The following is a 15,886-nucleotide window of genomic DNA, read 5'->3' on the forward strand; positions in this document are numbered from 1 at the left end:
ATGAGCTGAGAGACTAAATCTGCAATTAAATATGAGTACACACCTATATACGTATTTATAACTGTGATATTCTATTCATAGGGAATAAAGCTAAACTCATAGGGGTCATACAGCACCTGGGGCAATGGAAGGCAATTAGGTTTGATCCAAGTAAGGGAACGTCAGGTTCAATTCCTTGGATTAAGAGTCACTCACTACCGTCACGGAACCTTCTGTGGTGGTACAATCGTGTTACCATTTTGCAAGCTATGAAGGCCCCTTCCCTGTTGAAGGGCAAGGGTCATACAGGGCCTGAGCAATAGGAGTTAATCAGGTTTAATCTGAGGAAGTGGATTATAAATTCATAGGGAAGCCCTAAATCTACAGAGGCAAACAGTGCCTGAGAAATGAGAGGCAATCAGTTTCAGTCCAAGGATTGGACCTTAAGTGTAAATTGATTTAATGTTCATTAACTAGAATATGTGTCATGAGTGTATAATTTACCAACTCTAGGGAAATAAGTATAACCAGGAACACAGCACTTGTTCTTAGTCCTTCAGTTGTTGATATGCAAACTTATGGCTAGATCTAACACTGTCAAAAAGTAAATACATTTACTTCTCAATCTTATAATAGGTCATTCATTGCTATAATTTTGCTTAATTTTTTATTATAGAAACTGGTTTTCTGAGAATAAGTAGTTCTAATAACTTTTCCAATAAATGCACAAACACAGAAAATATGTCAATAGAAAGAGAACTCTTTCCATCATTAAATACCAAGGTTATTTAAACAATCAAGAAAGTTGGTTTTAAAAGAATCATTAATTATTGTGGTCATGTGAACAAAGTATCAAAGGATGCTGACAATCATTCACTCAAGCTTGCTGCCCTACTTTACATTTCACCATCCACACTGCTGCACGAGTCATTCACGTATTCCAAGTTTATTTGAAAATGTATAAAAATATTAGCTTCATATAAATTACATTACAATCATAAATTAATGCATAATTATTTGCTCTTTAAAACAAATTCTATATACAAATGAACAGGTTTTTTCAAGTCTATACATTCTAACTACAGCCTTCCCAACTTTAACCCAGGAAAATACTAGATAAGTCGTCCTGCTTATTAACATTGTGGAGATGTATACCCCATTCATTTCATCACAAAATGTTCACAGACTAAGTTGTACTAGTTCAGCTGTACATTAATACATAATGGCTATAGTACATGTTTAAATACTTCTCAATTAGCAAGAAACCATTAATTATTTTAATACATTTTTCAAAGCAGGCTTGAACGGTGCTAAGAGTTGTCATAATGAGATGCACAGAAGTTCCTTTGTAGAACTTAAAAAAGCTAAATCATGGCATTCAAATGTACTCTGAGACATGTTCATAATATTACATGTGACCTGTTTTTTGTTAAAACAGAAGCACTACTAATTACATACATGCTTTCAGTTACAATCACAATTAGATATTGTATCATCCTACAGAACTAATATAATAAATAATTGATATGACATATAAACTTAAGACAACCTAACAATAACCATACCAAATTAATTGTTTAAATGACTACAGTAATACATACACAGTATACATTAAAATATTATGTAACTTAAATTGTATAAAAAATTCCCTTTAAAAGACGATAGCTTCAGAAACAAACTTTTAACAAATTATTAATACAACTGTGTTCCTGAGATACAACACAGACATGTAAAAATAAACAAAGCACTAAGAGTACGACTGGACAACATGCTGGCATTGAGGTTAGTAGAGACTAGAAGTTCCTGGTCATCTGCCATTTCTCAGTCATCATAATCACCATTAGTCCTAGAAAAATTAACCACATTTTAATATTAATGATTAATCAGCAAAGTACAGAACAAATTAAGATTCAATAAAATTATAGTTAATCATGTTTCATGTAAATACTCTGTTTAAAAACTGTTGGTAAAAATATATGTATGAAGAGGTAAGAATAGATTACTTTAAAAATTAACACTGTTTAGTGTTGTGCCACAATCCAACAACAAGCACTAACTAAAGGCCATTATCATCATTATTTTGTTTATTTAATAAATAGTATCAGTGCATGAAGGACAATTCCTCTATCTAAGAACTGTTCAGTACTCCTTACCATGAACATACAATAATATAACTTCTGTTAATTATCATTTTCTGTACTGAACTGTACTGTACTTTAAACCTTATACCCAATTTCATGTATTATGTACCAACCATAGGCAGATGTTCTTTCTCTTCAGTGGGGTAAATTGTCAAATTTATAACAGGTAAAACAACAATTAATGAATTATTTAACCCTTTCAGGGTTTCAGCCGTACTAGTACGGCTTATGCACCAGGGTTTTTGGCATACTAGTACGCCTAAATTCTAGCACCCTCAAATCTAGTGAGAGAAAGCTGGTAGGCATACATATGAAAGAATGGGTCTATGTGGTCAGTGTGCGCAGTATAAAAAAAAATCCTGCAGCACACAGTGCATAATGAGAAAAAAAAAACTTTGACCGTGTTTTTGGATTAAAACAGCGAATTTGCACTGTATTTTCGTATGGTATTTATTGTTGTATTCTAGTTTTCCTGGTCTCATTCTAAAGAATGGAAGACATATTACAGAAATTGAGATGATTTTGACTGATTTTACAATGAAAAGTACCTTGAAATTGAGCTCAAAGTAGCAGAAATGTTCGATTTTTACCTAAGTTCAAAAGTAAACAAATCATGCTAAGCGTCCAATACACATCAACTGGTGAGTCTAATAATCTTTCACAAGTGCGCTGATATTATTTATACCATTTTTTACACTAATGCAGTAGTTTGCATAACAGTAAATCTTCTATTTTTTGTGAGAATAAAAATTCAAAATGGAAAGCAAAAGAATGTAAGAGGGGCGTTGGGACGTGACTAATGAACAGAGGAAATGTCATTTTAGTGCCAGGAATGTCTCTCTTGTTTATTCTGGACCCTATTTGGAAATTGGCATCTTTTGAAATTTGTGTGAAATTGGCAAAATTGCTAAATTCTGACCACTGTATTGGATAGTTGAAATCGGTAAATGGGTGGTTTTTTGCACTCATTCGATAGAACAAATGGAGTTCTAGCGAAATATTCATGATTTCTGTCGACTAGTACAGTGGAATCGGCCAAAAATAGGGCTCAAAGTGGGCAAAATCGCCGATGCGTAAACATTGTCGAGACCACTAACTTCACGAGAGCATAATTCCGTAAGTTTCCATCAGATTTCATACTTTTGGTGTCATTATGAGAGGGAAAAGATTCTCTATCTGTTCATAAGAAATTTTTTTTTTTTTTTTTTTTTTGAAATTTGGGCGACCCTGAGAACAAGTCTCTGAGAGGGCCTGTCGACCCTGAAAGGGTTAAATACTATATTGTTAATTTTCTTTAAGAGCAAAAATGTTTACTCATATAATATTTGAGATATAAATTTAATAAAGTATAGGACTCCACCACTTATTCTTTTGGAGAAATATGTGCTTTTTCCAAAACAAAATTCATAGTCAAAACTTATTCATTGTAATTATTATAATCAAAGAAAGTGCTAAACCAACAAGGATCATACAGCTTATTCATTGTAAACAGTCTTTGAGCTGTGGAATGGCTCCCGAACATACTGTAGTTCTAAAAAACATGGATTTAATAAACATACTAAAAGTATTTATAAACTTGTAGATCAATAATCATTTTAATTATGTAGTTTTTCTTTTGTGAAGATTAATAATAGACCTAATACAAGGTCAATATTATAAAGTTTTGAGCAAAATTAAATGTAAAAAAAAGATAAAGGAACAAAAAACAATAATAACAGAAGGATTTATACTAAATTGCTAGAACAGAGTTCACATAACTGCTCCCCTTTAAGGTATATCCAGGGAGTTGGATATACCTTAATATTACCTTGAATTGAACTTGAATGCCTACCATTTCCTACATACTGGTGACCCTTATGAGTTTATTGTTTTCCTGTAATTAATAATAATAATAATCTTTCTTTCTTTCAAAACATCGGCCATATCCCACTGAGGTGGGGTGGCCCAAAAGGAAAAACAAAAGTTTCTCCTTTTACATTTAGTAATATATACAGGAGAAGGGGTTACTAGCCCCTTGTTCCTGGCATTTTAGTTGCCTCTTACAACACGTATGCCTTGCGGAGGAAGAATTCTGATCCAATTCCCCATGGAGATAACAGGAAATAAACAAGAACTAGTAAGAAAATAGAAGAAAACCCAGAGGTAGGTAGGTAGGTAGGTAGGTAGGAAGGTAGGTGTGTGTGTGTGTGTGTGTGTGTGTGTGTGTGTGTGTGTGTGTGTGTCTGTGTGTGTGTGTGTGTGTGTGTGTGTGTGTGTCTGTGTGTGTGTGTGTGTGTGTGTGTGTGTGTGTGTGTGTGTGTGTGTGTGTGTGTGTGTGTGTGTGTGTGTGTGTGTGTGTGTGTGTGTGTGTGTGTGTGTGTGTGTGTGTGTGTGTGTGTGTGTGTGTGTGTGTGTGTGTGTGTGTGTGTGTGTGTGTGTGTGTGTGTGTGTGTGTGTGTGTGTGTGTGTGTGTATATATATATATATAATAATATATATATATACAGTGGACCCCCGCATAGCGACCTTAATCCGTGTAAGAGGGCTGGTTGTTATGCGAAATGTTCAGTATGCGAATGAATTTTCCCCATAAGAAATAATGGAAATCAAATTAATCCGTGCAAGACACCCAAAGTATGAAAAAAAAAAATTTTTACAACATGAAATGTTAATTTTAATACATACAAACTGAAAAAGGCATGCACAATTACATGACACGATGGGATGGGAGGAGGGGAGAGTGTGTGTTAGTGTTTAGAAGGGGAATCCCCTTCCATTAAGACTTGAGGTGTCGAGTCCTTTTCTGGGGTTACTTCCCTTCTTCTTTTAATGCCACTAGGACCAGCTTCAGAGTCACTGGACTTCTTTCGCACAATATATCTGTCCATAGTGGCCTGTACCTCTCGTTCCTTTATGACTTCCCTAAAGTGTTTCACAACATTGTCAGTGTACAGGTTGCCAACACGGCTTGCAATAGCTGTGTGAGGGTGATTTTCATCAAAAAAGGTTTGCACTTCAAGCCACTTTGCACAGATTTCCTTAATCTTTGTAGTAGGCAACTTCTTCAATTTCTCTCTCCCCTCCTCTGAACCAGTTTCCTCAGGTCTGGCCTCTTGCTGTTGAAGTTGATCTATCAGCTCATCAGTGGTTAGTTCTTCATTGTCCTCCTCCACCAACTCTTCCACATCATCCCCACTAACCTCCAACCCTAAGGACTTTCCCAATGCCACAATGGATTCCTCAACTGGCATAATCCTCTCAGGGTTAGCCTCAAACCCTTCAAAATCCCTTTTGTCTACACATTCTGGCCACAGTTTCTTCCAAGCAGAGTTCAAGGTCTTCTTAGTCACTCCCTCCCAAGCCTTACCTATAAGGTTTACACAATTGAGGATATTAAAGTGATCTCTCCAAAACTCTCTTAGAGTCAGTTGAGTTTCTGAGGTCACTACAAAGCACCTTTCAAACAGAGCTTTTGTGTACAGTTTTTTGAAGTTTGCAATAACCTGCTGGTCCATGGGCTGCAGGAGAGGAGTGGTATTAGGAGGCAAAAACTTCACCTTAATGAATTTCATGTCCCCATAAAGTCGCTCTGCCACGTCTGTAGGATGACCAGGGGCATTGTCTAACACCAGGAGGCACTTAAGTTCTAATTTCTTTTCAGTTAGGTAATCTTTCACATTGGGGCAAATGCATGGTGTAACCAGTCATAGAAAAAGTCCCTAGTGACCCATGCCTTACTGTTTGCCCTCCACAGCACACACAAATTCTCCTTGAGGACATTCTTTTGCCTGAACGGTCTGGGAGTTTCAGAGTGATACACTAATAAAGGCTTCACTTTGCAATCACCAGTAGCATTGGAACACATCAACAGAGTAAGCCTGTCTTTCATAGGCTTATGTCCTGGGAGTGCCTTTTCCTCCTCAGTAATGTAGGTCCTGCTTGGCATTTTCTTCCAAAACAGGCCTGTTTCATCACAATTAAACACTTGTTCAGGTTTCAGTCCTTCACTTTCTATGTACTCCTTGAATTCCTGCACATATTTTTCAGCTGCTTTGTGGTCCGAACTGGCAGCCTCACCATGCCTTATCACACTATGTATGCCACTACGCTTCTTAAATCTCTCAAACCAACCTTTGCTGGCCTTAAATTCACTCACATCATCACTAGTTGCAGGCATTTTTTTAATTAAATCCTCATGCAACTTCCTAGCCTTTTCGCTTATGATCGCTTGAGAGACGCTATCTCCTGCTAGCTGTTTTTCATTTATCCACACCAATAAGAGTCTCTCAACATCTTCCATCACTTGCGATCTCTGTTTCGAAAACACAGTTGAACCTTTGGCAAGAACAGCTTCCTTGATTGCCTTTCTGTTGCCCACAATAGTAGAGATGGTTGATTTGGGTTTCTTGTACAACCTGACCAGCTCAGAGACACGCACTCCACTTTCATACTTATCAATGATCTCTTTCTTCATTTCTATTGGAATTCTCACCCTTATTGCTGTAGCGTTGGCACTAGAAGCTTTCTTGGGGTCCATGGTCACTTATTTTCCAGGTAAAGCACCGAAAACACTGTAATAATACGAAATATTCCGATTGTATGCTTGGATGTTACCGCGGAGGCTGGCTGGTAAACAATGCCACCGGCGGAACATATGAGGCTGGCTCAGGCCGCACATTGGACGCGTCTCGGACGAAGGACAGTGAGCGGGTTTTTGGGCGGTATGCGAGGCCAAATTTTTGCGATCAAAGCGTCCGGTATGCGGATTGTACGGTATGCGATGCGTACGGTATGCGGGGGTCCACTGTGTATATATATATATATATATATATATATATATATATATATATATATATATATATTTTTTTTTTTTTTTTTTTATCACACCGGCCGATTCCCACCAAGGCAGGGTGGCCCGAAAAAGAAAAACTTTCACCATCATTCACTCCATCACTGTCTTGCCAGAAGGGTGCTTTACACTACAGTTTTTAAACTGCAACATTAACACCCCTCCTTCAGAGTGCAGGCACTGTACTTCCCATCTCCAGGACTCAAGTCCGGCCTGCCGGTTTCCCTGAATCCCTTCATAAATGTTACTTTGCTCACACTCCAACAGCACGTCAAGTATTAAAAACCATTTGTCTCCATTCACTCCTATCAAACACGCTCACGCATGCCTGCTGGAAGTCCAAGCCCCTCGCACACAAAACCTCCTTTACCCCCTCCCTCCAACCCTTCCTAGGCCGACCCCTACCCCGCCTTCCTTCCACTACAGACTGATACACTCTTGAAGTCATTCTGTTTCGCTCCATTCTCTCTACATGTCCGAACCACCTCAACAACCCTTCCTCAGCCCTCTGGACAACAGTTTTGGTAATCCCGCACCTCCTCCTAACTTCCAAACTACGAATTCTCTGCATTATATTCACACCACACATTGCCCTCAGACATGACATCTCCACTATATATATATATATATATATATATATATATATATATATATATATATATATATATATATATATATATATATATATATATATATATATATATATATATATATATATATATATATATATATATATATATATATATATATATATATATATATATATATATATATATATATATATATATATATATATATATATATATATATATATATATATATATATATATATATATATATATATATATATATATATATATATATATATATATATATATATATATATATATATATATATATATATATATATATATATATATATATATATATATATATATATATATATATATATATATATATATATATATATATATATATATATATATATATATATATATATATATATATATATATATATATATATATATATATATATATATATATATATATATATATATATATATATATATATATATATATATATATATATATATATATATATATATATATATATATATATATATATATATATATATATATATATATATATATATATATATATATATATATATATATATATATATATATATATATATATATATATATATATATATATATATATATATATATATATATATATATATATATATATATATATATATATATATATATATATATATATATATATATATATATATATATATATATGCTTGTACATGTACGTAGTAGTGTGACCTAAGTGTAAGAGGAAGTAGCAAGACGCACCTGAAATCTTGCATGTTTATGAGAGAGAAAAAAAGACACCAGCAATCCTACCTTCATGTAAAACAATTACAGGTTTGTTTTACACTCATTTGGCAGGACAGTAGTACCTCCCTGGGTGGTTGCTGTCTACCAACCTACTACCATAATAATAATAATAATAATCCTAGGTTGTAGGTTGGTAAACAGCAACTGCCCAGGGAGGTACTACCGTCCTGCCAAGTGAGTGTACAATGAAAGCCTGTAATTGTTTTACATGATGGTAGGATTGCTGGTGTCTTTTGTCTTTCTCATTAACATGCAAGATTTCAGGTACATCTTGCTACTTCTACTTGCACTTAGGTCACACTACACATACATGTACAAGCATATGTATACACACACTCCTCTGGGTTTTCTTCTATTTTCTTTCTAGTTCTTGTTCTTGTTTATTTCCTCTTATCTCCATGGGGAAGTGGAACAGAATTATTCCTCCGTAAGCCATGCGTGTTGTAAGAGGCGACTAAAATGCCAGGAGCAAGGGCCTAGTAACCCCTTCTCCTGTACAAATTACTAAATTTAAAAAGAGAAACTTTCATTTTTCTTTTTGGGCCACCCTGACTTGGTGGGATATGGCCGGTTAAAAAATTTTCTTTTTTTTTTTATCATCACACTGGCCGATTCCCACCAAGGCAGGGTGGCCCGGAAAAGAAAAACTTTCACCATCATTCACTCCATCACTGTCTTGCCAGAAAGGTGCTTTACACTACACTTTTTAAACTGCAACATTAACACCCCTCCTTCAGAGTGCAGGCGCTGTACTTCCCATCTCCAGGACTCAAGTCCGGCCTGCCGGTTTCCCTGAACCCCTTCATAAATGTTACTTTGCTCACACTCCAACAGCACGTCAAGTATTAAAAACCATTTGTCTCCATTCACTCCTATCAAACACGCTCACGCATGCCTGCTGGAAGTCCAAGCCCCTCGCACACAAAACCTCCTTTACCCCCCTCCCTCCAACCTTTCCTAGGCCGACCCCTACCCCACCTTCCTTCCACTACAGACTGAGACACTCTTGAAGTCACTCTGTTTCGCTCCATTCTCTCTACATGTCCAAACCACCTCAACAACCCTTCCTCAGCCCTCTGGACAACAGTTTTGGTAATCCCGCACCTCCTCCTAACTTCCAAACTACGAATTCTCTGCATTATATTCACACCACACATTGCCCTCAGACATGACATCTCCACTGCCTCCAGCCTTCTCCTCGCTGCAACATTCATCACCCATGCTTCACACCCATATAAGAGCATTGGTAAAACTATACTCTCACACATTCCCCTTTTTGCCTCCAAGGACAAAGTTCTTCGTCTCCACAGACTCCTAAGTGCACCACTCACCCTTTTTCCCCTCATCAATTCTATGATTCACCTCATCTTTCATAGACCCATCCGCTGACACGTCCACTCCCAAATATCTGAATACATTCACCTCCTCCATACTCTCTCCCTCCAATCTGATATCCAATCTTTCATCACCTAATATTTTTGTTATCCTCATAACCTTACTCTTTCCTGTATTCACTTTTAATTTTCTTCTTTTGCACACCCTACCAAATTCATCCACCAATCTCTGCAACTTCTCTTCAGAATCTCCCAAGAGCACAGTGTCATCAGCAAAGAGCAACTGTGACAACTCCCACTTTGTGTGTGATTCTTTATCTTTTAACTCCACGCCTCTTGCCAAGACCCTCGCATTTACTTCTCTTACAACCCCATCTATAAATATATTAAACAACCACGGTCACATCACACATCCTTGTCTAAGGCCTACTTTTACTGGGAAATAATTTCCCTCTTTCCTACATACTCTAACTTGAGCCTCACTATCCTCGTAAAAACTCTTCACTGCTTTCAGTAACCTACCTCCTACACCATACACCTGCAACATCTGCCACACTGCCCCCCTATCCACCCTGCCATATGCCTTTTCCAAATCCATAAATGCCACAAAGACCTCTTTAGCCTTATCTAAATACTGTTCACTTATATGTTTCACTGTAAACACCTGGTCCACACACCCCCTACCTTTCCTAAAGCCTCCTTGTTCATCTGCTATCCTATTCTCCGTCTTACTCTTAATTCTTTCAATAATAACTCTACCATACACTTTACCAGGTATACTCAACAGACTTATCCCCCTATAATTTTTGCACTCTCTTTTGTCCCCTTTGCCTTTATACAAAGGAACTATGCATGCTCTCTGCCAATCCCTAGGTACCTTACCCTCTTCCATACATTTATTAAATAATTGCACCAACCACTCCAAAACTATATCCCCACCTGCTTTTAACATTTCTATCTTTATCCCATCAATCCCGGCTGCCTTACCCCCTTTCATTTTACCTACTGCCTCACGAACTTCCCCCACACTCACAACTGGCTCTTCCTCACTCCTACAAGATGTTATTCCTCCTTGCCCTATACACAAAATCACAGCTTCCCTATCTTCATCAACATTTAACAATTCCTCAAAATATTCCCTCCATCTTCCCAATACCTCTAACTCTCCATTTAATAACTCTCCTCTCCTATTTTTAACTGACAAATCCATTTGTTCTAGGCTTCCTTTAACTTGTTAATCTCACTCCAAAACTTTTTCTTATTTTCAAAAAATTTGTTGATAACATCTCACCCACTTCTCATTTGCTCTCTTTACATTGCTTCACCACTCTCTTAACCTCTCTTTTTCTCCATATACCCTTTCCCTCCTTTCATCACTTCTACTTTGTAAAAATTCTCATATGCTAACTTATTTATAATAATTATTATACAGCAGACCGTCATTTAACACGAGTTTATTTGGCAAGTTTTGGTTATAGCACAGTTGAAAAATTGCGAAGCAGTTTTATACAACACTTCTTAAAATTAACTTAACACAGTTCAGTCTGTGGGAGGGGAAAAAAATTTGAGTGTTGTCGCCATCCCCCACCACCCTCCGCCACCCTCACCACCCTCCCAGCCCGGTTCAAGTGTTTAATGCTGATGAGACAAGTGTTTTTTGGAAGAAAATGCCAACACGAACTTATATCAATCAGGAAGAGAAAAGTGCGCCAGGCTTCAAGACAGCAAAGGATCACTTCACCTTGCTCCTTTGTGCTAATGCATCAGGTGATTTCAAGTGTAAGGCCATGGTTATTTACCACTCTAAGAATCCTTGTGCTTTGAAAGGTGTAGATAAAAACACCTTACCAGTAATTTGGAGGTCAAACCAGTCAGTATGGATGACAGGAAATATTTATTGACTGGTTTAAGCATCATTTTATTCCTGAAGTCAAGTTTTACATGCACAGCAAGAACCTTACATTCAATGTTCTCTTCATTCATGATAATTCCCGTACTCATCCACAAACTTTGCTGGATGTGACCCCACATGTAAAAGTTGTATCTTTACCTCTGAATACAACATCCCTAATTCAACCACTGGATCTTGGAGTTAAGTCATTCAAGTGTAAGTACACAAAAAAGTCATGAAAAAACTAGTTGCATCAATGGACTCTGACTCCAACCTGGCAGTACCAAGCTTCTAGAATAAATTGAACATTGCAGATGCCATCAGCTATGCTAGAAGTGCATGGAATGAAGTGCTCCAATCAACATTAAATGCAGGCTGGGGAAAGTTATGGCCTTCTGTAGTTAATCCTTTGACTGGTTTTTCCTCACTTGAGAGTCAGGTTCAGGAAATTGTTCAGCTGGCAAGGAGATTACCAGGTGATGGTTTTGAAGATATGAATAAAGAAGATGTGAATGACCCCTTAGAAGATGATGATGATGAAGACAGGAGTCCAGAGGAAATATTGGCAGAGCTTGATGCACAGATACAAGGGAGCCAGATACCAGAAGAAGGTGAAGAAGAGCCTAAAGGAAAACAGTTAACACTGCAGTAGTTACATGAGCAGTTCCATAATATTGGTAAAGTTACAGACTTTTTCACTGAAGAGGACCCTGACAAATCTAGAAGCAGGGCTTTGAAACGGGGTCTAGACCAGTTGATGATGCCTTACCATCAGCTGTATAATATACTGCAGGGTAAAAGAGCCCAAAGATCCATTACAGAATTTATGCACACTCCAATACAACCATCAACTTTAGTACCAGAACCCCTACCATCCACTTCTGCCAACAACCAACAACCATCCACCTCAGCCCAGTAGGGCCATACTATGCATATCCACTCTCTTTGCAATCATCCACAAACACCATTACCCACAATTGCATTTGTAGTCATAAGCAGTAATATACCATGACAATGATCTACAATTACATATGCACTTTTATTTTTGTAAGATCTGTTGGTCTAAAAAAAAAGTTGTTTGGCTTTTTGGGGGCTCCCAGAAACGTAACCCTATTTTTCCTATAAGTTCTTCAGTTCATTTCATACGGTTTTTACTTAACACAGCATTTTCAGGAACGCAACTGCCGTGTTAAATGACGGTCTACTGTAACTATTATAATGTTTCTGTGGAAATGCAAAGCCTGTAATGGTCATACAGCATCTGAGGAATGGGAGGAGTGATGAGCAATCATGTTTGATCCAAAAGGAGGGTTGCTTCAATTCCTTGGATCAAGAGTTATTCGCCAGCATCAAGGCACCTCCCATGAAAGATAAGAAGCTGTCTAAAACTTTCAATAGTTTGGTGGCTGTGTAGAAAAATTAGAGATTTGTAATCAGCAGTAAGAAATGCTACACAACTGCACAATGAAAATCATAAATCCATTGTTAACAAAGGGTTTCATTATTCATCTTTTACCCTGTATGATTTAAGGCTGGATGTTATATACATTACTTACTCATATATTTTTTAAGTCATGACAAAGGGACCACTGAAGTTTCAGTCCCGTCGTGCTTTGCGTGATGAACGAAGTCGAGCTTGCCTCAGCTCCTCTACCGATGGGCTTGGTTCCTGATGGTTTCCCAGAAGTTCACGAATAAACTTGAATCTTGATAGGAACAGCCACCAAACTACATACCAACCTAGAAATATATTACTTTAAGGTAAGGTTTACAACTACTACTCTGCAGAACTCAAACATTAGTTTACAATCTACAATACATACATACAACCTATAGGCAACATAGAATAAGTATGTATTTTTTGTGGAAATTATTTTTGGAGTTATTAAATAGTAAATTCATTTTGGCTGTGCAGCATATCTGAGTCAATCAACTCTTAGTATTGTCATGTCACTCCCCCACCCAAACATAAACTAAGAAACACCAAGATATTACTTTTACATTACAGGAGGGCCCCACTTTACAGTGCTTTGCTTTAGTGTTTTCAATTGTACCCATTCTTCATTTATGCGGGCTTCCTACAATATATATATTTTGGTAAGTAAAGTATGTATTGTATATGCTTTTTAGGACTAGCTCTATTGCTCACTTAATGAATCATAATGTAAACACCTTATCAGGTTTTTATATGAATCTGAAAGTGAAAAAAGGCTACGTTTCACTTTACAGTGATTTTTCACTTTACAACAGTGGCCCTGAGCCTAACCTACTGTATAAGTGGGCCCTGCCTGTAGTATATTATATCAGTACTAAATTTGTATTGCTAATTAATGAAAAAATAGGCAAGGAGTTATAGGTGACCGCAACGAAATATGGGCTCATAGCTCATATTCTCTCCTATTGAAGATTCTTCAATCAAGGTCCCTAATGGAAATAAGTCACTGATTTTTTTTTGGGCTATCCTAAATGATTTACACACATTACTATGTATGGTAACTGTACTTATGTGTACCTGTACCTAAATAAACTTACTTAACACTATTCTTCTGTACTCACTTCAAGGTCCACCCTCAAGAGGGTCTTTTCTGTACGTCTTTGTTGCTGTCAACAGGTAAGTAAGTTTTTATTCAGGTACAGGTACACATAAATACAGTTACATAAATTATCATACATAGCAGCATATGTATAAATTACCTAGGATAACCCAGAAAAGTCAGACAAAATGACATATTTCCACTGGGGTCCTTTACAAGCATTCATTGAATGAGAACAATAAAATTTACCTTCTGTTTTCTTCAGAATTTTATTATAATACATAGATTAACACTTAAACTGGTTCCTTGATGCATCAGTGGCATCAAGGAACCCCTTAAAGATGAACATGGGTATTCCTTTGATGAGTTCCGAGTTTTTCTACTCCCGGAACCCGGCCATAGGCCAAGCTCGTCTGGTGTTTGCCTGGTAAACCAGGCTATTGCTGCTGGTAATCTGCCGACCCCATTCATCACAGCCTGGTTGACCTGGCACCTAAGCACTCAAGACCAAACTGAGAGCATGACCGTGTTATTATAATCAAGGGGAAAGCGCTAAACCTGTAGGGTTATACAACGCCTGTGGGAGATGTGGAAGGAATTCAGACTTAATTCAGGGAACTGGAGCACAGATCCAATTCCCTAGATCAAGAGCCCCTCACCAGCATCAAGGAACCTTCTCTGAGGGGTCATGACCTTATAACCTCTCTATTAACCTACCAAGGGCAACGAAGATCATAACGAGGGCGAGGAAAGCGACCACAGAGAGTGAGCTGATGATTAGCTCTTTGTATTCCATCGTGACCTAACCCTACATGTGCCGCCTCTACACACAGCTTTTCTTTCTTTGTTGAGTTTATCAGGGCCACCGACAGCATGAGCCGTATCGAGCCCGAGCACAGCTGTTCACTCTTCAGTAGAGCCAGAACCTTGTTGTTGTTGGGGTTACTAAGGGCCATCACGGCTCACAAAACATTGAGATCAACCTTCCGGTATTCTGAGAGCAAATATTGCCTAAATAAGGGAGAAAATATTAAAGGATATTAGCATTCTTAGCGAAGAAGGTGGACCTCCTCGCTCAAGCTCTAGACAGAACGAAACACAAAGTACCGACAGGAGGGAAAAAAGACACAAATCGCAGCATAATGAAATCCTTTATTGATAACGTTCCGTCCACACAGCTTTAAATAAGTACGTTTAGGTTCAGGGCCACATTAGTACAATTATCCTACATAGTAACAAATTTGTAAATTACCTAGAAAACCACCCAAAAAAGTCAAAAGTAACTTATTTCCATTGGGGTCCTTTTTTTTTATTATCGCACTGGCCGATTCCCACCAAGGCAGGGTGGCCCGAAAAAGAAAAACTTTCACCATCATTCACTCCATCACTGTCTTGCCAGAAGGGTGCTTTACACTACAGTTTTTAAACTGCAACATTAACACCCCTCCTTCAGAGTGCAGGCACTGTACTTCCCATCTCCAGGACTCAAGTCTGGCCTGCCGGTTTCCCTGAACCCCTTCATAAATGTTACTTTGCTCACACTCCAACAGCACGTCAAGTATTAAAAACCATTTGTCTCCATTCACTCCTATCAAACACGCTCACGCATGCCTGCTGGAAGTCCAAGCCCCTCGCACACAAAACCTCCTTTACCCCCTCCCTCCAACCTTTCCTAGGCCGACCCCTACCCCGCCTTCCTTCCACTACAGACTGATACACTCTTGAAGTCACTCTGTTTCGCTCCATTCTCTCTACATGTCCGAACCACC

The 15,886-nt window shown here is 37.7% G+C and overlaps 1 protein-coding gene and 1 long non-coding RNA gene across 5 annotated transcripts in view; one reads left to right on the plus strand and one right to left on the minus strand.

Annotated features, from left to right (window-relative positions):
* LOC128684844 (phosducin-like protein) overlaps positions 1-15,886 on the plus strand; it is a 372,671-nt gene that overhangs the window by 251,133 nt on the left and 105,652 nt on the right. The window lies entirely within an intron of this gene.
* LOC128684838 (uncharacterized) lies at positions 1,465-15,049 on the minus strand. The gene is made up of 3 exons (XR_008406429.2): positions 14,835-15,049; positions 13,140-13,323; positions 1,465-1,825 (listed from the first exon to the last, which is right to left on the minus strand). It is a non-coding gene; the product is annotated as an uncharacterized lncRNA (long non-coding RNA).

This window comes from Cherax quadricarinatus, chromosome 5 (assembly GCF_038502225.1).
Source record: "Cherax quadricarinatus isolate ZL_2023a chromosome 5, ASM3850222v1, whole genome shotgun sequence".
Classification (NCBI taxonomy): domain Eukaryota; kingdom Metazoa; phylum Arthropoda; class Malacostraca; order Decapoda; family Parastacidae; genus Cherax; species Cherax quadricarinatus.